At 46.0% G+C, this 23,699-nt stretch overlaps 1 protein-coding gene across 3 annotated transcripts in view; it reads right to left on the reverse strand.

Annotated features, from left to right (window-relative positions):
- The window catches only part of RNF220 (ring finger protein 220), a 216,580-nt gene that overhangs the window by 186,082 nt on the left and 6,799 nt on the right, over positions 1-23,699 (reverse strand). The window lies entirely within an intron of this gene.

A 23,699-nucleotide genomic window follows, 5' to 3' on the forward strand; every position in this document is an offset into this window, starting at 1 on the left:
TCTAACGATGCTTTTACAGAAACCATTCCACTGTAAAACTTTATGATTTGAATCTTTATAGCTGCCAGCAGAGCACATGTTCACTGCCTTAAATTATAACTTAATCTCAACAGAATTTGTGCTTTCCAGCACTCTGTGGGTAGAGTGAAAGATGAGAGGCAGAACTTCATGCCTCCTGCCCACCTGCCTCCTTGGACCACAACCTCCAGAGGTGCCCTGTGCTGGGGTACAGCCCCCAGACCAGCTCCCATATGGAGATACTCTACAGCATAGGTCCTTAAGCAGCACCTTTCAGCACAGGAATAGAGATGCCCACAGGATATTGTTATGGTGTTGTTTATCACCATGATTGCTAAAGCACTAAAATAAAGGAATGGATATCAATAAACACAGTAAAGGGGACAGAGGAGATATGACAGCAGCATCCCAGACATGCTTTGTGGGGCCAATGCATTGTCCTCAGCAGGATCACACACACCAACCCCAGTGGAAAGCACTCGGGGCAGTGAGGAACCCCCCACTTACTCAAAGGGTAGAAAAGGACCAGATCTGCAACAGATGCTGTGACAGAACTGGTTTACAGCAGTCCTCCAAAGGACACCTCCTTCCAGGGGATGGTCTGTCCACTAACACAGCTCTGCTCTCTGCGGCAGAGGTAGTGCTGGCAAGACCCTGCTTGGGCTACAGTAAAGCAGAGTATCCCCCTGTGGTCTCTGACCTGCTTTCCCTCCACAAACACCTTGCTCAAGAAGAGCATGCTGGTTGATTTTGATGGACTTTTTAAAACCTTGCTGCACATATCAAGAAGCAGAAGTTGCACTGGCAGCAATACACAGCAGTGTGCAAATGTGAGTTGCAAGTATATCGTGCAATCCTGGAAGAAGCCCATGCCTTGTGAGCTGGTTTACACATAGCAAGATGGCAGCAGAGGAAAAAAATGCTGGAAGAAATCTGCCAGCTATGCATAGCAAAGAGTGCTCCAGTTTGGTGGGGGAATTGGGAACATATTTTTTCAATTCATTCTCATATTCAGCAACAAGGAAAAGACCAGTCAATCAATATAACAGTAAAAGTTTTAACACAGCTAACCTTTAAACACTAAACAATGTCATACAAAACTAAAACAAACTGCATGAAATCCCAGTTAGGTGTCAAAATCACCCTGGGTCAGCCAGACTAAGAAAACAGAGATAACAGAGATAACAGAGATTACCGACTGAAGCATCCTGCCATACTGAGCCCTGTAGTTTTCTCTGCTGAGATGTTGATACCTATGAATGAGTGGTCCTCCTCGGGCAGCCACACACAGCATCTTGGTGTTTGTGAGTTCTTTGGACAAGTGACCCAACTAGATGGTTGAGGTCACTGTACTCCTGCAGCTCCTAGATTTGAAGATATAAGGACTGTCTTTCTAGCTGCTCTCCCTGCTTCCAATCCCTGTGCAGTTTGTTCACACCTTTCCCCTTTGCACCTCCTTTCCTTTTCTTCTGGCAGGGGGAACTGCTTTTTCCTTCTTCTGGGTGACCATGTGCTGATAAACTTACATGGAACTATTTTCACTGCCAGCTGCTGATCCTGCATTTTAACCTGCTGTGTCTCTTGCTCATCTCTTGAAGCCACCAGGCTACCTCAGAACTGAGGTCACACAGAAACTGAAATGCACTTCTAAGAGAACATGTGATACTCCACACCTTGTGTCTGCCAAACAGTGGGAACCTGATACCTGGACAGACACAAAATCATGCAGAAGTAGAAGGATGAACATGATATTATCTCTTTCTTCCTGTCCAAAACAGAAACAGCTAAATTTAACACATTCCTGAAATAATTCTGCTTCATTTGCTCCTGAAACTTACCAGTGCTGCCCACTGCCTAGGCATTCTACTGCACTGATCTATCACTCCCTCCATGCTAGAACATAACAGCTGTCAGAAGGGATTCAGTTTAGGCTCTGAATTTCAGGCCTTATCTGCAGTTGGCACATCTTCCTACTCCTCAACCTGCAATGCCCACGTGCCACATAATCTTAAATGAGGGTGGATTTCTTTTCCATTCTCCCAAGGAGAGGCCTGCCTGACCACCCTCACCACCTTTGTTTTAGGCATGTTACAGCTGAAATGGGCATCAAGAAGAAGAAGTAAGAATGTGAACAGCCCTCCATTTTCTGCAAGACTACCAAGAATTTAGGAACAAACCTTTAATTTCTTTTTTCCCTTACTCTAATATTCTCATTTTTTTTCAAGGAAAAGGGGGTGTGGATCTCCTGTAGGCAGGATAAGAGACTGCTCTTGGGGAGCTGAAGTTTGTCAGTTCAAACTGGACATCTAGTACCTGGCAGACCTCACCTTTGACAGAGCCACGTGTGACTAAGAGCTTCCCTTTGATGCTTTCTCCTCTGGATCTTTTAGGCTGCAGTCCAGTAACTTTCCTTCTTTAAAGGAAGGCTGAGGAGATTTTGTTTCCTGACTTTTGAAGAGCTTTTCCTCTTCTTTCTTTGATCTGTGTAGTGAATTTGATCTCCCAGAAGAGCAGGATGAGTGTGTCTCCTGGCAGCCCGGTTCCGGACAGTCAGGATTTGATTCATCGATTCGTTTGTTTTTATTTGGCTTTTGTGTTTGGCAAGCTGAATACAAGGCTCTTATCCTTAGGTCCAAGAGAAGGAAGGTGCTTCCCTGAACCTGGCTGAGACTGTACTTTCCAGGCTGTGGGCTGGATGCCAGCACATCTCTCGAGATACTTCCAGTGTCTGCTCAAGAATGCAAGGAAAGAAGCTCATCTCTCCCTCCTGCTCCATCATGAGACTAGACATCTAAACAGAGTGTGCTGATAAGATATTCGAGTCCTCCCCTGCAGGGAGCAGTTCAATTTCCCACTTGTTTTTGGCAGGCTCTGGGACAGGCTTCTGCTGACCTTTCATGCTCCCCGCTGGCCTGGCAGCCAGAGGAGGGATGACAAGGGGACCTCGCCTTCCTGAGGACTGAAATGAGGCTGTACCTCCTCAAACCCATCCTACTGAACTATGAGAGGAAGCACTTTGAAGGTCTTCATCTCAGTGACAGCCCTTCTGGGACTCCTGCATCAGTCTAAATGCTTCTTCCAAACAGCCATGCATGGTAAATCCCACAGCAAATCTCTTCCACGCCTGCTGGCAGCTTTCCATCCCAAGGGGAGATGACCCAGGTCCTGATGTGCCCAGACAGCTCCTGACTGGAAGTTTAGAAGACCTGTCCTAGCTGGACACCAAATATTTTGGGAAAAATAACTATTCAGAAGAGATGCTCTGAGGTGAGGTGACCCAGGAGAACAGACCTGGGGTGTCAGGAGCCCACTGGCAGAGCATCCTCAGCTGTGTGGACAAAACACTCACATCCTCAAATACTTGAGCCAGCTTGGGGCAATTCCTGCTCCCAGGCTGTTGAGAGTCCAGCCTGCAGCCCAGCTCACAGCTTGGACCTGTCATTGGGAATCATCTCATGGCTGCACTGAGATTAGGAACAAAATGAATGTTTTTTTGAAGTTTTGAAGGGTATTATTGAAGTTTTCAAGCCTCCTCTCCTAACTGATTGGTGCCAGAGCTGGGATAAGGACAGGAGCCCCTCACTCCCAGCCCCAAGATAGACAGCAATGCTGTATATTCAATAAATAACTGGGGTATTTACTCAAATGAATGACTCTGAGCCTGCTCCAAGGAGTTAATTTAGTGCTAACTGACTGGATGAAAATGAAAAGGTCTCATTTTACATTAAGAATGATCACCTGACAGTTTTACTGAATATATTATGACAGGATTTATATGGCTATATAATTTTAGGGTATATTTGGAAGATTATTATCCTGATTTAAATAAACATGATCTCAAGAAAATCAACACAGAGTCAGGAACTTTTCACACAAGAAGAAAGGCAAGAAACTAGCTCGGAAATGAACCTCAAATACTTTACCTTGTGCTTCTACCAGACGCTGCTTTGTAAACAGTGGGATCCCACAGTTCATAGGGAGTGGCAAAAATCCACCAAAAGTTCTGCTAACTCATACATAACTAATGAGTATGGCATAAACTTCTCACTCCAAATGTCTTGTCTTTGCACCAGGAAGGGAGCAGCAAGGGAACTTGGCAGATTGTGCGGGCTGAGGGAGGAGGAGGTGGATGGAGGCAGGAAGGAGAGGCCTGGGTGTCAAAAGTGCCCCTTAAAAAAAAGCATTGCTTAAAGGGCCTTCTGCAAGGAAAAAGAAAATAAAAGGGAGGAATCAAAAGCAAATGTATTGTTGACTTTGGGAAGGGCATCACTTTCACGTGTCTTACTTTCCAGGAGATGTTCCCATTCTCTGAACAGAAATGGGGCACAAAGGAGACCTTCAGGAACTTTTGTCTCTTGTGCTCAGGGGCAGGTGGCAGGCTGTGGGCTTCAGGCTCACACAAGAGCAGCCCTGAGATGAGGCTCAAATATGCCCCATTGCACATAACCTATGAGATGGGGAAAACGCTGCAGCACATGCCTGTGGCATTCCCAGGTCTGCAGTACATCAGCACTGCAGCTGGCATCGGTGCAAAACCAAACCCATGCAGGTAGGAGCTACTTTCCATGTGCTCATCTCCCTTCCAGCTTCCACAGGCGGTGGAGGCTTGCATGGGGAACCTTAGTGCAAATAAGTGCCAAGGACACAACCAGCTGCCTCTTTCAGCCTCCCCAGGTCCTGAATACTTTCTCATCCTGTGTCTCTAAGTGTAATTGTATACAAGAAAAATCCTCTCCAGGCTTGTTCTGTTTTACAGACTGCCTGATGGGATTATCTTTCCTGTCATTTTGAAGCTTGTATAAGCATGCGACTTACACCACTCAAGCTAAATCACACTCAAGACATTCTGTCTGTCTAAATTGTTTTCAGGATCAAGTAATTTATTTACAGATCATGTTATTTATTTAGGAAAAAATGAATTTAAAACCAGAATTTTAAAATAAATGTAAGAGAGAGGTAATGAGGACATTGCAGTCAAGTACCAATATCCTGTGGAGCAGGTAACTGCCAAATAGCAATGATCTTAAATACTGAAAACTGCACTCTCTGGTCTCAAACCACACAAAGAAAAGGCAACTTATTTGGTCAGGCACAGACTTCCTGGGAGGTAACACTCACTTAGACACTACAGTGATGATAGGCAGCCCCGACATATCCAAGACAGGTAGATCGATTATTCCTGTAGCAGTAACCTTGGGGAAATATTTGTCTGTCATAACCCCAAAGCAGATCAACTAACATTTAGGGACTAATCTGATGCCCAGTCCAGTCAGTGCAAATTTTTACATTTATTTACTTCCATGGCTGATGGATCAGACCTTTTGGGACTACAAAATATCATACAAGCTTCTCTTTTCACTGGAATAGCTATAAATGTGCAAAGAGCTGAAGTCAGGAACAGTCAGGTGGAATTTGGCGGTGGATTTTTTAAGTAACAGAAACATCTCCCAAAGCAGAAGGGTGTCAGTGCCCAGACAAGGGTCAGGGGCACACACAGGCTCCTTCATGCACATGCTCCATGCACAGTGAGTTCATAATTCCTATGGGAATGCCTCTAGAAGCAAGTCAGGTATGGGATATCTCCACCTCCACGCTGGGAAAGTGGTAGCAGTCCCAGGGGTCACTTGGAGCATCACCACCCCACACCTAAGGGCAGGGATGCCTTTCAAAGAGCAACCAGATGAGGCCAAAGTCCGTGTGCATTTTCTCCAGTATAGTCTGGAGCCCAGAGCTGACTTTCTAGGGTTTATTCTTGATTTTAAGTGGTTATTAAAAAAAAAAAAAAGAAAGGCTCATCAAGGAGGCGACTGTGTGCTTTAAAGTGCTTCAGCAGGCTCTCAGAGTCCACTTATTTCTGAGTGAAGATGGATACCTCAAGAGGTTCTCCTCACCAGTAAATAATTCATAAAAGACAAACAAGCCCAGGTCTGTTTGAATTAGAACAAAATATTTCTTTAGAAAAGTGAAGTGATTAAGCACAGGAGGAGCTGGAGATGACAGCTGGTGTCTGCAGCTCCGGATGAGTCACCTTCACTCGCCAAGGCCCCTCTCTCCGGAAAGTGCTGCTGCTTTTTTTTTAACCCTTTGAGATTCCCAGGAATGATTTGTCACCAGGGTTATTAGCATTTCTCCCTTGATATCGACAGCTTGTCTTTCCTTCTTCTAACCGGTGAGTGATTTCTTCACACGCTCACCAAATATAGCCAAATCACCATGGTAAACTTATCGACAGAATCATATTAACAGCTGCTGAGCATTTACAGGGCTGTAAGTTATACAAAAAAAGAAGGAAGAAAAACACACATGGAAATAAACCAACTCTGATCAGCAGTGACAAGCATTTATTTAGGAGCCACTCGATGGAAATATTTTTTATGTTTTAATTGCTAATTATAGGCTACTACAGAAGGGTAGCTTTGGCCAAAATTATCCTTTAAGCTGGAGCATTAAGCCAGAAATAAGCACACCCTATCTGGATGTATCTTGGGGCATCAGGAGAAGAAGGATTTATTTTTAAAGTGCTGTCCTTGTTTAAATCAAGCCTTAAATTTGCCAGTCGAAGTTGCATCTCTCCTGACTTACCAAGCAAGGACCTCTTAAGTCTAGGTAAGAGCTGAAAACACATCTATATAAAGACAGGCCTTTTCAAAATCATTTGCTGAGGATGCTCTGGTCCTCTTGCATACTGGGCATCACAAAAGGGCCCAAAGGGGCCATCAGGAGTGGGCAGCAGCTAGCAGCATCCTTGCTTCTCCACTGTGCAGCAGAGCATCACCCACTGCCTGCTCTAGATCAGACTGGACCCAGAGGGAGAAAACAGCTGGTTTTCTGCTCCCCTTTCTCTGCATGTTCAGAACACAGTCAGCATCCCCTCCCTACCTGCCCCCACATTTGGAGGTATATTTTTATTAGGGACACAGAGAACAGGTATGTGCATGATTCTCAGTACTTACCTTGAGGAATCCAAGTTCCAGGATTGTTTCTGACCAGGTGTTTTTAACCCTTCAGGATTCCGACAAATTTCTCAGGAGACAAAGCTTTTAATTCCAAACAGCTGGCAACTGGTGGGAACTACTGATGAGAAACCAGCACCCCTAAAGCTGTCTCTGCATCACCCAGCACAGGACACAGGACCTGCTCTACTCCCAGAAGAGCCACCCACCTGCCCTGGTGCTTACATAAACATAAAACTGACTAAGCAAAGTGCAGAGACCTACAGTGAACTCATTTTCAATAAATTTAGATGTAGAATAAAAAGACTGCTCTAGCCAGCTGGGCCATGAACCTATGACCACAAGGGAGAAAGGAAAAGAAGATGAAGCATTTCTGCTGCTTGGGGACATCCATAGTTGGTACCTCAGGCATTTCACCAAGGTTCTTGCAAGAGTTTACATCTAACAGCTGCCACTTCAGGGTTTCTGAGTGCTGGGGTTAGAAAGCTGAATTTCATGGGAGCTGTACTCAACTGAGCAGCTTCCTCCTGTTGAAGGCAGAAATGGGATGGGGCCTGAGCACTACTGACAGTGCAAATACATTTGCTGAGATCCCAAAGTTGGCTGTGCTGACTCACCTGGCTCACTGTTCTGCAGCAGCCCCTAATCTCGTTAGAGGTCCAAGGGAGACAGCCTTGCAGGTAACAGCTTCCCATACCCTCCTTGTGCCAACTCAGAGAAGGGCACATGGAGGCTCAGGTATAGTTTGCTGGCTAGCAAAGCAAGGACAGCAAGATGGGGAAGGAATGGCCATCATCTGAGACACAGAGACAAGAAGTCACCCCCAAGAAAAGTGCTTATTCTAATCATACTCACTTTCTTCTGGCATTTTTCAAGTCAAATTGGGGGTGTGAACCAAAGTAACTTCTCCTGCCTCTGCTGCTCACACTTCTTTCCTGCTCTAGAAAAAGCACAGACCAGACTACAAACTGAAAGCCCACAAAATATTACTGCAAAACCTTTCTTTAAAATTTAGATCTAAAAGTTGGTGTAGTTTCCAGTTTCTTCCCTTCAGTCACCTTCCCCATTCAGGTCCCTACCCTCACACACACCCTTTCCTTCCCCAAACTCCTTTGTTCAACAGAAAAAAAAAAAAAATAGAAAAGCACCCACAGAAAAATGGTGCTATCTCACCCCATCTGTCCTTAATTTCCCCCCCAGATTCACTTCTTTGCAACCCTCTTTTAAGGCAGCCCAGCTACCAGACAGTGGGGCTGCAAAAGGATCACAAGCCAGGCATTGGAATGGTTGAACTCAGCCTCATTGGGACCTGCACTGCTTAGGAATGGGATGGAGGAATAGGGCAGCATCACCACTTCCAATCCCTCCAGCTTGACCTTTGTACCATGAAGCTGCTCTTCTGGGCCCCCCATTCCCACACAGCAACTTTCTGGCCCCAGGAAAGAATGGCACCATCCTGCTTTAATTCAGTCCTCTTTTTTAAAGAGTTGTCAGGCACTGTGGGCTCTCTAAGACCTCTGCCCCAGCACTTCAGCAAGTTCCTCTTTCACTCTGTCAAGTCAGTGGGTGGCTTAGAGGTGCAGAGCTACACCTGCTTCCTCTGGAGAGCCACGTCCCCTCTGTCCTGCTGCAGTGGGTACAGCAGGCTGTGGGTTCTCTGGCAGCTCAATCATGCTCCTCACTGATGTTTTGCAGTGTCCAGAGACAGGCTGTCTTGGAGCTTGGAGCTCCCACACCCACTGGGAGCAAGACTGGTGGGATTTCAAGGACTTGCAACAGGTCAGAGACAGATCTGCCTGTGCACTGGGGAAGCACCCTAGCATCATCCATCTGTGTCACCTCCAGGATGTCCCAGCTTCCAGGGAAGGAAATACCAGTTCATCTAAATCCTAAACATCATGGATTTGTATTCAGGCAGATGAACCTACCCCGAGGAGGGTGAGGGGGTATGAAGCATTTAAAAGGAGAGACCCAAAGAGAAAAGCTGAGCCATGCTGGGCTGTGACAGAAGTATCTCCAGTTGCTGGATTCAGGCTGCCAACAAAAGACTCTTCCTCACCAAGGAGCCCTTCCTCTTCCTCCTCCCACCAGAGCAGAGACTGGGTGCCTAGCACCTCAAGAGCCATGGCTTATCTATGAGGTGTGATGGTGCTACTGGGAGAAGGAAAACTAGAGCAACTTCTACTGCCAGAAGAAATCTCCATCAACTTCCACAAGAAGCGAACTCTGAAGAACAAGTGAGGCTCTGACTCTGGCCCCTGCAGAGCTGGGACCACAGGAGTTACACACAAGACTTCTCCAAGCCTCTTTACATCACTCAGAGAAATACAGTACCTGGCAGTGTGAGCTCAGAATACAGGAAGCAGAAGCTCGCTGAAAATACAGACGCTAAAAGCTGTTCAGGCAGGCAGTGCCAAGTCTCATTCTTCATGTAAGAGAGCTCCCTCTAGGTCAAACACTCGGGTATTTCAGAGCCATCGCTCGTTTGGGATCCCATGCTCGGACCTGATCCCTTTCTCTGGAGATGTGCCCGTCAGTCAGAAAGCCCACAGGCACCCCAGAAAATCTGTGGTTTGCTTTCCCCTTGCAATATTGCCTTCCTGCCGCGGGCACTGGCCACCCCTGCTATGTGTGCGACAAACACACGTGTGTGACCTGTGCCCTCATGTGCCCAGAGCCACCGGTCCTCGGAACTTCACCCACCAGAGCAGCTCTGACCCCTGGATGCTTTTAAAGCACATTGAGATGTGGCACTTGGGGACATACTTTCGTGGCAGATGTGGCACTGCTGAGTAAATTGTTGGACTCGATGATCTTACAGGTCTTTTCCACCCTAAGTGATTCTGTGACTCCATGATTCCGGTATGTTCAGCTGGAGGCACACCGGGGAAGGAGTCAACCTGTAATTTCTCTAGCCCCAAACCCAATCTTTACCCTGCTTTGAAACACTGATGAATTATTCCACAAACTGATGAGCAAGGGGAGTTCAGAAGAGGCTTTCAAATTCACAGAGCTAGAAAAATCAGATGGAAAAGACTTAATGCTGGAAAATGCTGGACCGTTTCCTGCAGTGGGATCCCAGGGGCTGTGCACAAACTAGTTTTAAGCCTTGAAGTCTTTAATACAACTTCCTGTTTTATTTTTCTTTTACCTAGACTGGTATTTACTAATAAATATGCAGCTGGCTGTATACAGAACAGCAGGTAGCTCCCATTTACAGCTGTATATAACTGACTGCAGCATTCAACACCCTCACTCTGCTATGCAGTATAATACTCACAATAAAGCACACACCGTATTTGCAACTGTGTTCATGCTACTATTCTGGTACGTGACACACATTAAGAAACATATTCAGAACATAGAAAAGAATTTACCATTTACATAAAAAGGATGCACTGGGATTTTCAATAAGTTCCAGCATAATACAGTATCATTTTTATATCTTGTCTGCTCCCTTGGTCTTGCTGATTTAATACATTTTTTCTCTTTATAACCAGAAATCTATAGGTTGTATATGGATTTTCTTAAACCTAATATATGGTGTCAGTGTGTATTTATAAAACTTTACCATAGAAAAGTAACAATTGTCAGAATGACTTAATCCAAGGGCCATCCAGGCCAATATCCTGTCTGCAGCAGTTTTTGCCATTAATATGGATTAGGCAGACAATACAGTTTGATACAACCTAGTTTTAAAACCACGTTAGTGGTAATACTACTGCCTTGTGTATAAATAGTTATAGAGCAGAGAGTGCAGAGAAATAGCATCATCCCTATAGGCCAGGGGGGGAAACTGAGGCCGGGGATATGGGGATTTTTTCACATGTATAAAGAGATATTATATTTATATACACATAAAACTTGATGGAGATTATATATAACGAGGAGCTGTCTGGAGCCCCAGATAGCAGCACCACCCACTCCAGCCCTTGCATCCTGCCATGTGTCCCTGGCTGCACCAAAAGAAGGGTCACAAGCCTGGGGGATGTTGCCCTGGGAAGAGTTAATGGTGGAGGTCTCAAATCCAAGCGCTGCAGGTGTCTGCTTTTAATTCTTTGCTGCTCTTCTCCCAAACAGCCCAAGGATTTCCACCCTCCCTCTTTCTCTTTTACAAATGAGTGTTTAACATAAGAAGAGAAGCAAGAGGAGCCAGGGCAGCCGGGAGATCTCCTACAGCCCTTTCTAGGCAACCTGAGCAGGCGGGAAAAGGCAGCTGGCTGGAGCCCAGCGAGAGAGCAGGGACCATGGGAAGAGTCTTCTCACATCTGGTTAAGTACTGCTAAACCCTCCGACGAGCTGCCTAATTATTACAACACTTCTGCCGAAAAATTAATGTGCTTGGCCGTCTGCACTGGGGCAGAAAGGGTAGGAAAGCAGCTGTCAGGATGCAGGCAGCGATGGGAGCACCAAGGAAAGAGGTTTGCAGCACAAGAGCGCAAGAGAAGGGCAGGGAAGCTCTGCCTGCAGGGACCCCGCTGGGAAAACAGCCTTCTCCCTGCTTCTTTTTGCTGCATGGCCCCCAGGAGAGGACAGCCAACAGAGTTGTTAATCTAGCAACAACAGCCCTTGTAAAGAGCTCAGCAGTGATGCCCTGCTTACCAAAATCAACAGAACAATCTGCCAGCAGCTCAAAACAGAGACAGTCCTCCCAAGGACCCAACAGCAGGGCCAGCAACAACACCCAGGACACTGAGGTCCCTTCTGCCTGGCCTTTGCTCGCTTTTCCTTCTTGCTGAGCCCTCATTTCAGTAACTTCCAGAAAATTCAAGTGTGGCATTTTATTTCTGCAGGTAAGAGCTGTAGGTACAGTAGCAGGGAGGTAGCATCATTCATATGCACATCCCTATTCACTTGTTTCTGCCACAACCAGTTAAAAAAGGCAGCAGAGAAGACAGCAGGGTCCTGCCCCCCCCCCCCCCAGCTCAGCCATCTCTGTGTCAGGTTTGTGGGTAAGCCTCTTTCTGCTATAGCTGTGCTGGGATTAATCTCTCTCCCTAGACAAAAAGGTGGGCTTATTTCCCAAGAGGTGTCCAAGTACACCCAGAGAGCTCGGCGAAAGCAGCAGCCTGCTGGGTGCCTTTTACCCACAGACATTTGATGAAATTAATGACACACAAGTAAGTATAAAGGCTAAGACAAATAGAACTGGCAACAACTTGAACCTTTGGCCTGTCCTTTGAAAGTCTCTGGCAAGTCTCAAATCTTCTTGATCTGCTCACTAAAAGGATGACTGTCCCACAATTATTTTCCAAGCATTTGTTGGCAAGTTGTAGGAGGAAAAAGGCATTTCACTGAAGCTGTTAGTACAAAAGCTCAACTCCAGCCAGGGGCTGGACTCCACTTCAAATTATAATATTTTAAGTACCTGAAAATAAATATTTTGTCAGCTGCTGAGAATTAAGAAGTAGCTTCGACCTTTCAGAGAGGGGAACCCTGCAGAGAGCAGCGAGGCTCAGAGTGTTAGTTGCAAAACAAGCTCTGCCTGAGCCATTCAACCTGTCTAGAGCACACACAGCCTCCCCTCCCATACTCCCAGCTCCCTGCAAGCTGCCCAGAGCCTCTGGGGCACTACAGGCTATCCTGCACCCAGCAGCTCCTTCCCAGGCAGGAAATCTGCTGACAAAAGGGACTGGAACAGCACTTTACTATAAACTGGGTGCTACAAGTAAACTGAGCATCCTTGAGATGGCAATAGCAGAGTGACCAGTCCACTCCCCTGCTGCTCGCTGGTGCTGTTGTGTCATATTGTACCACTCACAGACTTAGGAATTTTGTCCACAAGGATTAAAAATACTGACTTTTGTTTTGTAAAATCTGACTGTGACCAAGCACCTGGGTAGATGTACCCACCACCCTGTCACCCCATCACCTCTAAGACCTCTGAGCCGCAGTGAGCACTGTTTGTATTCCAGCAACAGCAAAAGGAACCCACACAAAGCAGGAGATCTCTGTTTTTCCAGCAGAGCTCAAGGAGTTAAATCCCTCTCCCTTCCCCCCCATCTTTCTGCCTTTGGCCTTTAGATCAGCCCTGGTTGCCAATGAGGACTCATCGAAACACCACCAGGCTGGGCCTGTCAGGAAGGAAACCAGCGCGTCCAGAGTTTTGTTGTTCTAAAGACTTTTTTTTAAATTTTATTTTACTGCTCAGGAAGGAAGCCAGAGCTTGCGCTTCACTCCAAGAATGTTGATTACTCATCCTTCCCTGCATTATTTCTTTTATCTCTCGCTTTTATCTACCTTACTCCAAATTTTTACCCCAAATTCTTTCTCTACAATTCCTAGCCACTGATTTCAGCTGTTCATCCAAGTTGCATTTAAAAAAAAGAATATTTGGCAACTGTTTCCTCAGGAAAAAATCCCATTTGTCATGTTTATTAAACAAGCCTCCATCCCTCCCCCTACGCAGCCTTTTCAATCCAGACACCATGGTTATGACCACTGCTCAAGGATCTGGGCACTACAAAACATGACCACAACAACCCTCAGCTGGAAAATATCATAATCCCTGCTTTAGAGACAGACGATGAGAAATTACTCTGCTTGTCCAAGGTCAATAGAGTCCACAGCACAAGCACAACCTATGCTCAGGGCTTTGCCCAGGCAGCCCTTCCCTCTTCCTGCTCCGCATGGCTGCGAGGATTAGGCACGCTCAGCTCTGCCAATAACTGTGTCCTTCATTCTCAATACCTCCCCACCAGTCAAGCTAGAAACGAGCAACACAAGTAAGAGAATTGGTATGTGACGAGTTGATGATACATTTCCTTAGATGCAGAAAAATGTGGGTCCTGGATCACTCAAGTGTCAGTGAGCCACCTGAGTACATAGCAGAGGGACTATCAGCAAGTGGTGTCTAACTGCCTTCTCCTCCCAGGCTCTGCAAAATCCATCACACCACCCGGGGGTTTCCTTTTCTTCTTTGCCCAGGTGCAGCTAACAAGCCAGACACAACTGGCAACATCTGGGAGAACACACACACAGATGTTTCTCATTGACACCATAACCTTCCCCAGCCTTCACCAGCACGTGCCCACGCCCCAGGGTGGGCACCCATGTGGGAGACACACATTGGGTCCTCACAGTGCTCCCAAAGAGATGACCAAAGGTGAAGCTTTTTTTTTAAGCTTAAGTTTCTTTCTTCCTTGAGATGTGCCACAAACCTGGGAGCTGATCTGGGTAACACCATAAACAGCTTCCCCAGGCTCTTACACCCACAACATCTCTGTTACACGCGAGTGAAGCCAATGCAAGTTCTCTCTGCCCAGCTCTGTCTTGCTCTAGTACAATCCTCCCCTGTTTCCACAGTTAACTCATTGTTTTCATTTTAAGAGGGGAAAATAACGAGATGGTGGGAACATTACTTCTGGCTGACGGAGACAGAGATCTGCAGACTTTCATGGCTTACTTTTTCCAGTATATCCTAGTCCTGATCCAAATATCATCATACTTATTTCAGTCCTGGACCAAATGTGGGACTGGACACAACACATTGGCCAAATTAAGACAGAAATAACTTAGAGCATTTTTCTACTTCACACTCTCTCTAACACCTCTTGCTGACATTAAATTTCTGGTCTGCAGATGCCCTGCTCCCCGCACTACTGAATGTCCCTGTGCCTTCAACACAGCTTCCCTGAACACGTTAGTCCCAAATCTGCAGCGAAGGCAGGCTGCCCATCACCTCCCCCCTTCCAAAATCAAAACAGCTCTTTGAGAGCAACACTTTTGTGCACAAACCTAAATATGCAGAAAGGAAGGAGCAGCACAGACGGCAGCAACCAGTCCCAAGGAGCAGAGCTGGCAGGAGCAATGCCAGCTGTCCTGTACAGGCTGCATGCTGAGCAAAGTGCAAATCTGAGGGCAAAGAAGCAGGGCTGTAAGAGTTTGACTGCCCATTCTCCCCTTCTCTCATCCAAGGGGCACCTCCTGATGTATGAATCCACTCAGGCTGGCAACTTTTTGATTGTAACCATTAAGTTCCTCTGCTCCTTTTCAGCACAGGGTTATCCAGGTCACTGATTGCTCCTTCATCTCCCCAGCAAAAAAAAAAAAAACCAAAAAGCATCAGTGGTCAAGCTGCCTCCTCAGGAAAGCTGAAGACAAGTGATCAGGAGGTAAAAGCTGTCACCCTGGCTAAGGACTTTGCTAGAGGCCTATATCCCACCTCTAGTGCTGGAAATATGAAGTGAGGCTGGTTTGCAGTCAGAAGAATAAACAGGGGAAGGAAATGAGCTTCTGCAGCTCCCTCGATGGTGCTGTGGAGTTTGGATCCCTCTGACCTGCACTGATATCCAGCTCCCAGGCCTTCCACCCATCCACAGCCATGGCGAGATGGCCCTTGTGAGATTCCCCGCACTGCAAACACTGACAGGGAGACAAGGCTCCCTCTCGCCTGCGCAGGCCAAAGGTTGGGCTGGGTGCGGGGCAGCTCTGCTGTAGCACGGCCAGGCCACCCTGATAAGGCTTTCATTCACCCAGCCAGAGGTGCAGCACCCAGGGTGTCACTCACCCTCCTCCTCTCCACTCACAAACACCCTCTCATCACCTCCTGAACAACGTGGGAGCTCCCTGGGGCCTGCGGGAGGGAATTTTGTGGAGCATCCCCCCGAACAGGACTGACTCCTAAAGAAATCTTCAATATTGAAAGCCAAGTTGGAGAACAAGGCAGAGCTGTGATCTGGTACTGGGTCTCTTCCCATCCCTGGTCTCTTCTCATCCCTGCACAACTGCCAAGTAGGCTCTCTGCAATGAGGGATGATTATCCTATGCCTCCTGATAGCGAGGGATGCTACAGGACAGACAATTTCACATTCTAAATGGCTTTGCAAGTTGTTTCCTAAAGTGCATGAAAACAATATAAAAATCAGATGAAAAGGTTGAGCCCTTTTTAATTAAAAACACCTTAATTTAAATCAAAGTCCCAAAAATTCCAGTAGGAAGAAATGGGTCCTTCAGGGCAGTGCCCTTTTACTTGTTGCTCTGTTTACAAAACCAATTGCTTTTGGGGAGGCTGTCACAGGGAGCCTTCACCCCAGCTGCTCTTCCCAGTGCTTTCTGATTTAGTTTCCATACAAGTGCCAGGAAGCATTCACCTGCCTCCCAAAGAACAAGCCTGTGCTTGGGGAGCCAGCCCTGCCAGCCAGCCCAGCTGGATGTGTCCTGCCAGCCTTGCCCTGTCCAGGGCTGTGGCACTGCACATTGAGAAAGCCCAGGTAACACTGAAGGATTGCACCTGAGAAAAGCTCATGTGCAGAAGCTCTTGGGTCCTTCTAAATTGAAAACTTCTTGTGGTTACTCTGGCAAGATATAGTTAAGATTCAGCTGCTGGGGGATACCAAGGACACAGTTTCCAGCTCTTCCTTTTAGGGGCATCCAGAGACGCTTGGTGCCTTCCTTTTCCTACTTCAGAGCAGCCCAGGATTCACAAGAAAAAGCACAAAACACATTCTTGCTCTGCAGTTCAGTGAGAAAGCTGAATTCTGAAGTTAGCAAGAAATGGAGGTTCTAAAGCAATACTGATTAGAAACTATGTCCCAAGTGAGGAAAAATACGATGGAAGTGTCCCACACCTGAGCTCCACAAGCAGTTTTGCTTTCAGCAGGACTCCCTCCCATGTTATCTGTGTTTAGGACAATAAATCTCTCCTTGCTTTGCTCCTCCTCAGCATTGTTTTTCCCCCTCTTCTGTTGCTCAGGCCACTGCTGAAATTCAAGATACCAACAAATGGTCAAAGGACAGAAGAAAGTGACGGCTAAGAAGAACTCTCAGATTATCATGACCACCCTCATGTTTTTAAAAGACAGAACAAAGATGAAATGGACAGATACAGATAGTACCAATCCCAGCAGTACTTTTCCAGCCAGAGCTTTCCTTGACTTGAGGGCTGAGTCAATCTGGCCAGCAAATACCCAATACCTGACCAACAGCAGGAAAATAATTCAGTAGTAAAAAAAACTGAATTCATGGTGATGAATTTGTCCCAAATACTGTCACCCGTGAGTTTCTGTACTCAGGCCAGCTAAGCCAAGCAGGCAAACAATGATTCTGCATGAAAGGGGAGAAAGAGACATATACAGTTTACATGTGTAGATTTACAAAGATGCACATGCCCTTTCCCAGAGGATACTGTAAAGGAATCTGATCCTGTGTTAAATTTCCCAAATAGAAATCCATTATTTCTGAAGAATTTCAATTGCTCTGCATAGCTGAAAAATGTCCTCAAAAGTCTCCAAATCTGCTATTCCACCCTGAAGAAGAGAGGTGAAACATTCACAGGCTATCAGGCACATTGACATGATAGAAGACCACCAGTGACATGAACCAGAGGATAAAAATCATCACAATTTGCTATCAATGGCTGCTTTTCTTGGAATACGGTATTAAAAGGAAACAACTTCATTCCCACTATGAATTTGCATTAGAAATCCATAATAAAAATAAAGCTTAATATTATACAAATGGGTACAGTTCTCTATAGTGCTCTTGATGCAGATTAAGGTTAGACAGATTTTAGATGACAGTTATTTACCTCAGTCTAGCACCATGTATGCACAAAAAGAATTTATTTTATAGCTGCAGATATTAGCCAGAAAAAAGAGATGAGAGGAAATCTTACAGTCTCACGTAAAATATAATTATGTCTGTTTTCTACTCCTTGGAAGGCAAACAAAGAGAAAAAAATGAATCTGCTGCTAGCATTTAATGGGACTTGTCTAAATGATATCAAACAAATAACAACCAGCAGCAATTCACTAACACCTTCACTTCTGTTTTTTTCATTGGGGAATTCCAGAAACATTAAGACCTTGTCGCCTTGAACACTTTCAGTCCTACAGAGCAGGATTAGGCCCGTGCATGAGTATGCCTCTTTCTTTCAAGACCTTCAAAATATCAAGGAAAGGAAAATAAATCACAGAGGCACTAATGCTTATTCTCTCTCTCCTGAAATGTTCGCCTTCCCCCTGCTTCTTCCCATTCCTTATGCAATCACCACCAATCAACCAGGAAACTGTTGCTAACTCTCGAATTTTGCAAGTTAGCAAGTAAAATAATAAAACAATGTTTTAACTGTCAGAGATCCTGGCTTGCAAAGTGCACTTTGGTCATTTCCTTTAATAACTGTAGTTTAGCAGTAATGATTTATAATAGTTCATAATATTCTACTAACTGTACTATATTAATAATACTAATACTTTGCCCTTGCCTAGCATCTTCTGTCAGAAGATATCAAAGCGGCACGCTCCGCTGTGAGGGAGGTATCGCTGCTCCCGCGTTAGGGATCGGGAAACCGTGACTCCAAGGCATGCCCGGGGTCAGGATTCCCGATCCCCAGCACAGCACGGCAGCCACCGAGTCTGCCTGCGCTTCTCCTGCCGCAATCCTCTGACAGCAGTCCTCGTCTGATCGATGGGGCTGAAGATTTAATGTGATTCATTCCTTCTCGAAAAGCGAGGTTTGGCCAGTGGTTTGGGGGCCGTGGTTTTGATGGGAAATACTGAGAAAGGTGGGGGGGTTTCCCTGCAATTGTACAGTAAGTACCCTCCTGCCAGCATCCAGGCACACAGGGCAAAAGAGGAGCGATAAATATTTACTGCGTCCGTGCCCGTCTCTCCAGCAGGAGATGGATAAATATAACATTTCTGTGTTGCTCAGCACTCTGAAGACAGGGGTTACACCAGCTCCCGGGGAAGTCCAAAAAGGAAGAGAGGGGGTACGAGGCATCTCTGGCATGGCAGAGATGACATGAAGGCTGGCCGGATGGCAGCGGCTGCATGGGGAAACATTTTGGAGGAGAAAACAGCCCCAGCCCTCCCCCTCAAACGATCAATTAAAAGCCATCCTTCTGCTGAGAGCGGGCGAGGACAGCAAATGAGGGCTGCGAGGAGCAGCGCCCGGCCGGGGTCTGCATGACAATTGTTGGGAAGGGGAGGCCGGGGGAGGCAGCCCTATCCCTCCTCTCACCATGGTGATTAGGTATTCCGAGTGCGCCAGATAGCCCCAAATAACAGAAAGAGAAATATAAACTGGAGACCGGCAGATCCAAGGGAGGCCAGATGGCCCCGCAGCCGGCAGGGGCTGCTCCCATCCAGCCCTTCCCCACTTTTAACTGTTCAAACATTTCTTTATCCCGACAAGACAATTAAGCCGAACAGCACGGAAAGGAGTCTCGGCAACAGTTTGCAGAAGGAGAGGGAAGGTTGTTGCCAGAAAAGCAGGAAAAGGAGGTGATTGCTGCATGCTCCAAGACCTCCATGCAGCACACTTTACTCCACAAGGATGGTGTGTATTTGTTGGAGCAACAGGGATGGATGCATGGCCGTCATCCCTGCTACTGCCCATCTGCCTGCCCAGCCCTTCCAAAATTCCACTGTTGCTTCTTCACTCGTACATCGCACAGGGCACTGCACAACAGAAAGAAACATTCCACTTGATTTAGTTTATTATTTCACAAGCAGAGTTAAACTTGTGATTTCCCATGATCGTAGCTGAATATGATTTAGCGACAAAGCATCACTTCACATTAGACCCCAAATTTTACCAGCCTTGGAAGTGGTGCATCCCAGAGGGAAGAGTTGTGAGCAATGGATGTGTGGACATGTGCATTCTCCCTCCAATCCATTGTTCCGCCACAAAAAACCAAAACCCTCTTCCCCCCAGCACATGTACATAGAAACACACAGCTCTCTACATAGATCATAACACAAATCCCAGCACGGGTCTGAGCAGGTGGGTGACTGCACAGACAGCCCTGATCTGATTTCCAAAGCACCACATTACTCAGGAATTCATGCTGTGGTCATCATAGCCCTGATGTCCATCACCTGAAGTGCAATTTACATTTGATCAATAACAAACCAGTTGTTTCAAAAAGAAAACTAACTCCATGCTAGAGATGTTCTTTAAAACCCAAAAGTGTAACAAAGAGCTCACAAATACATCACACAACTTCTCCTGCAGACAAGAAATCAGTTGCAGCACAAACAATGTCCAAGGTGAAATATGATTATCAAAAATAATAATAATCAAAATAATGTTAATATAATCACTCCTGCTACCCTCAGCAGACCCAAGGAATGAGCAAGGATCCCAGCCTGCTCCCAACTCAATGTTCATCTCCTGGGCACAGCAGGAGCTGGGCAAGGGCCACCAGCAGAAGCAGGGAAACTGAGACTTGGAGAGCCAGACTCTGGCCAGAGGATGGAAACTGAATCAGTGGCCAGGATGTAGAAGATCACCTTCACAACACTAGTCACAGACAACACGTGATGGAGACCAAGCAGCAGACAGTAATGGGAAACCATCTTCTGTGGTCCCAGGGAGGCTGGGGGCACGGGCTGCCCTGCAGGGATGGCAGAGGTCTCTGCTCTGACAAGGTCCAGCTCTTTGCCAGGAGGTCCCACTTTGGCACCGACCTCTGCCTGCCACTTTGTGGGAAAGCAATGCCACAGGAACTGGGTACTATGACTGAAGGACACTGAGACACGTTTTATTAGAAGTAAAAAAGCAGGAATCTTTTTTTCCTCTGATTTTAAAATAGGGCTATAGATCTCTTTTGCAGAAAGGAACATGCCATTTATTTCCACTCCTAGGAATCTCAATTATTGTATGCTTATTAAAGCAAACCCATAAAATATGTCTTCCAGTGCCTTTAACACATGCTTTACAAGAAGCTCCTAAACTCTAACAAACAACATTATTTTTCTCAGTAAGCACCTAAGGGAATGGGCCCATCCAGTACAAGGTAAGTCTGCTTATCCCTGGAAAGGCTCCACTTTTCCTCATGTTCCCTGTATACTCCATCCCTCTGGATGTCCTGAATACTCACATTTTACAGCAAGAGACAACTTACCTAAATGCAGACATCTCAGCCCAATTTGCTGATTAACAGAGAGTGCAGTCCCACCCGAAAGCACCTCAAAGATGTTGTCCCTTTGTGGGATGCCTGCTATGGGTCCAAGCGCCATCCTGCTCTAAAAGTAAGGGATGGTTTATGCAAAGGGCTGAGCAACCTCTACTGCATGAACATATCTCTTATGGGGCCAGGTGCCAATCTGGAATACTCTGGAACATATTACAAATAATTTTACTGAATTCTGTGAATTTCTTCCACTAGTGAAAGCAGGCTGAGACTTTCCTCCCATGCTGCAGAGGACTAAATAAGCACCTTCCAAACACTCTTTGACGTGCAATTGTCTCACTTTGATCCTTGTTTTCTTGCAAAGCCTTCCAAGCAAAAACCTATTTTTCAGGGAAATTAAAACTCAGTGATTACATTTTTATTTGAAAAAAAAAGGGGGGTGAGGAAGGAGTTTGCCTGGAAAATCACCATTTAAGCTACGAGGTGAAATAAATATTTTAATGATCTATTCAAGAAAGGCTCCTGTACAGTGGAACAGAAGACCACACAGGGCAATCATAGTAATTCAGCTTCCATGTAACACAAACCCTTTCAGCAATCTGAAAAATACACCAAAACAGTGAAGCTCTGCAAACCTGAAAAGCACCCATTAGACACGGGAAGGTGTTGCTGATCTAAGAAAATTTTACAATTTTTCCTTGCAGTCATAGAAAAGCCTAATTACATTTTTACCTTGAAGCTACAGCCACCTACCTGCTCCATAAGGAGCACAAGTAGGCAGTTTTTACAGAGCGTTATGTGTAACAGTTACACAAGGAATCCACAAAACTCCTCGGAAACAACAAATCCCTAAAGTACACATTTCTACAGAAGCTTCAAAAATGTATCTGCAAATGCTAATTCAAAAGAGGATCACCATTCTATCTGCAATCTGCGATCTCTCAAATTCATCACTTCAGGAGTTTCTCTTTTCTGATGGCCAGCATCAAAGACCATTAGGATCCTCTAAAAGCTCCACAACTTGCTCTCAGCCTTCAGCAAACACACCTATACATGTGTATGCACACACCAAATAAACTCGCTGTCTTAATGGAGGGAAGTTTCCATCATGCAGTATCTATATGTGATGGGAATATGATACAGAGCCAACAGATGTATTTAGTATGCATCATCCTGGTAGCTACAGAAAAATTTTAATGTTGATGAAGTATCAGGGACGTTGCATTTGCCCTGCTCTACCATGCAGAAAAGCATCTTAAAGAAATTTAACATGGTAACAAAAACAATACAACAAAACACCTTCCACTTCTGCCCAAGTTTCCCAAGCTGCCTGCAAAGTTTTTATTCCACTTCCTCTCCCTGGCAAGTCCCCTGCCACGGCCCTGGCAGCAGCACTGGCACTCGGTGTCAACCTGCCTGTGTCTGTGCAAAGCCCTGTCTGCTCCCAGCAGGAGCGGACCCGCGTTCGGCACACGCTCTTGGCAAAGGCGAGGCACGGCGATGGATGCGGATGCGTCTGTCTGTCCGCAGCTGTGCTCCATGTGGTCTAATTCATTTAACAGATTTACTTCTTTAAATGGGGTATCTGACAGGATTTTGCCAGCAAGATCCATAGCAGCTGATGTGCTCTAAATTCATTTAGCCAGCGGACCCTCTCCTCGGCTGCTATCTCTCGGAGTACTCTTTTGAGCAAGCTTCATTTTCCCAGCCAGGTTATATCGATAAGGGAAAGAGCATCAACAAAGATGTCTCTAAGCCTTGCAATCTCACCTGCCTCCCCCACGGATAATTATATTACCAGCTTCCACACATCCTCATACGGTCCCACCTACAGCCACTTTTCCTACAGACCCAAAAGGAGAGAGAGGAGATTCTGAACAATGAAAGGAGCTCACAGCACAAAAAGTAGCACGGTCGGGGGTGGATCAGAAGGAGAAGGGGGAGAGACACAAGAGATCACACCGGTACTGCAAGAAATACACGGCTCCTGCCATCAGTGGGAATTGTCCTACCCTCGCAAATGCCGACAATAAAAGACACACTTGCAGCATATTTCAAAACCAAAGAGCGATGGATTTAAAAGGCAGGTTGATTTTATGATGACTTTTATTGAAAAGGTACGCTGGGTTTAGGCAGATGTCTTTTAGCGCTGGTAAGTTAGCACAGTGCCTAATTCAAGGAGACAGCCTGAGGAAGCAGCGCCGACAGGGGAGAGAGAGCCACAATGTCTCTATTACTCTCCTTGGTATCATAAAGGGGAGAAGAAAAATCACATCTGAAAGGGAGAGGAAGCAACGGTGCAGCAGGTTTTTGTTTAAAAGAAAAAAGTAATAATAAAAACAACAACAATAATAAAATTGTTTTCTATTAATAAAATTCAACAGAACAAAGGAGCCCATGTGAAAAGCAAACCACTCACTCCTTGATTACATGTCTGGGTTTACAGGAAAACTCTAATCATAAGTTAGTGCTCTTCCTTGGGGTACCACGCTCTGTTGACCCCAGACCACTCCCCATTGTGGGTCACCTCCCAGCTCTGCAAACCTGGAAGCCTGCCCTTCATGAAGACAGCTCTGCCCCTCTGTGTAGGCAACTCCACAAGGGACAAAGTGATGGGGGAACAGGGAGTTACAGTCATGAACAAGTGGACTGGGTTCCTTCAGTTCAATAACTGGCCTGCGAAAGAGCATATCACCTTTCAATGGGCACCAAGATGGGGGAAACACTCAGGGAAGGCACATGATGCAGCAACTTACTGAATTGTAAAAACAATTTGTATTTGTCTTAAAGAAGGAGATCAGTGGCCAACAATATTCTAAAGTTAACCAGAGGAAAAGGTACTTTTGTCCTAAGCTGAGACATGAATTGTG

Source organism: Molothrus aeneus, chromosome 9 (assembly GCF_037042795.1).
Source record: "Molothrus aeneus isolate 106 chromosome 9, BPBGC_Maene_1.0, whole genome shotgun sequence".
Lineage (NCBI taxonomy): Eukaryota > Metazoa > Chordata > Aves > Passeriformes > Icteridae > Molothrus > Molothrus aeneus.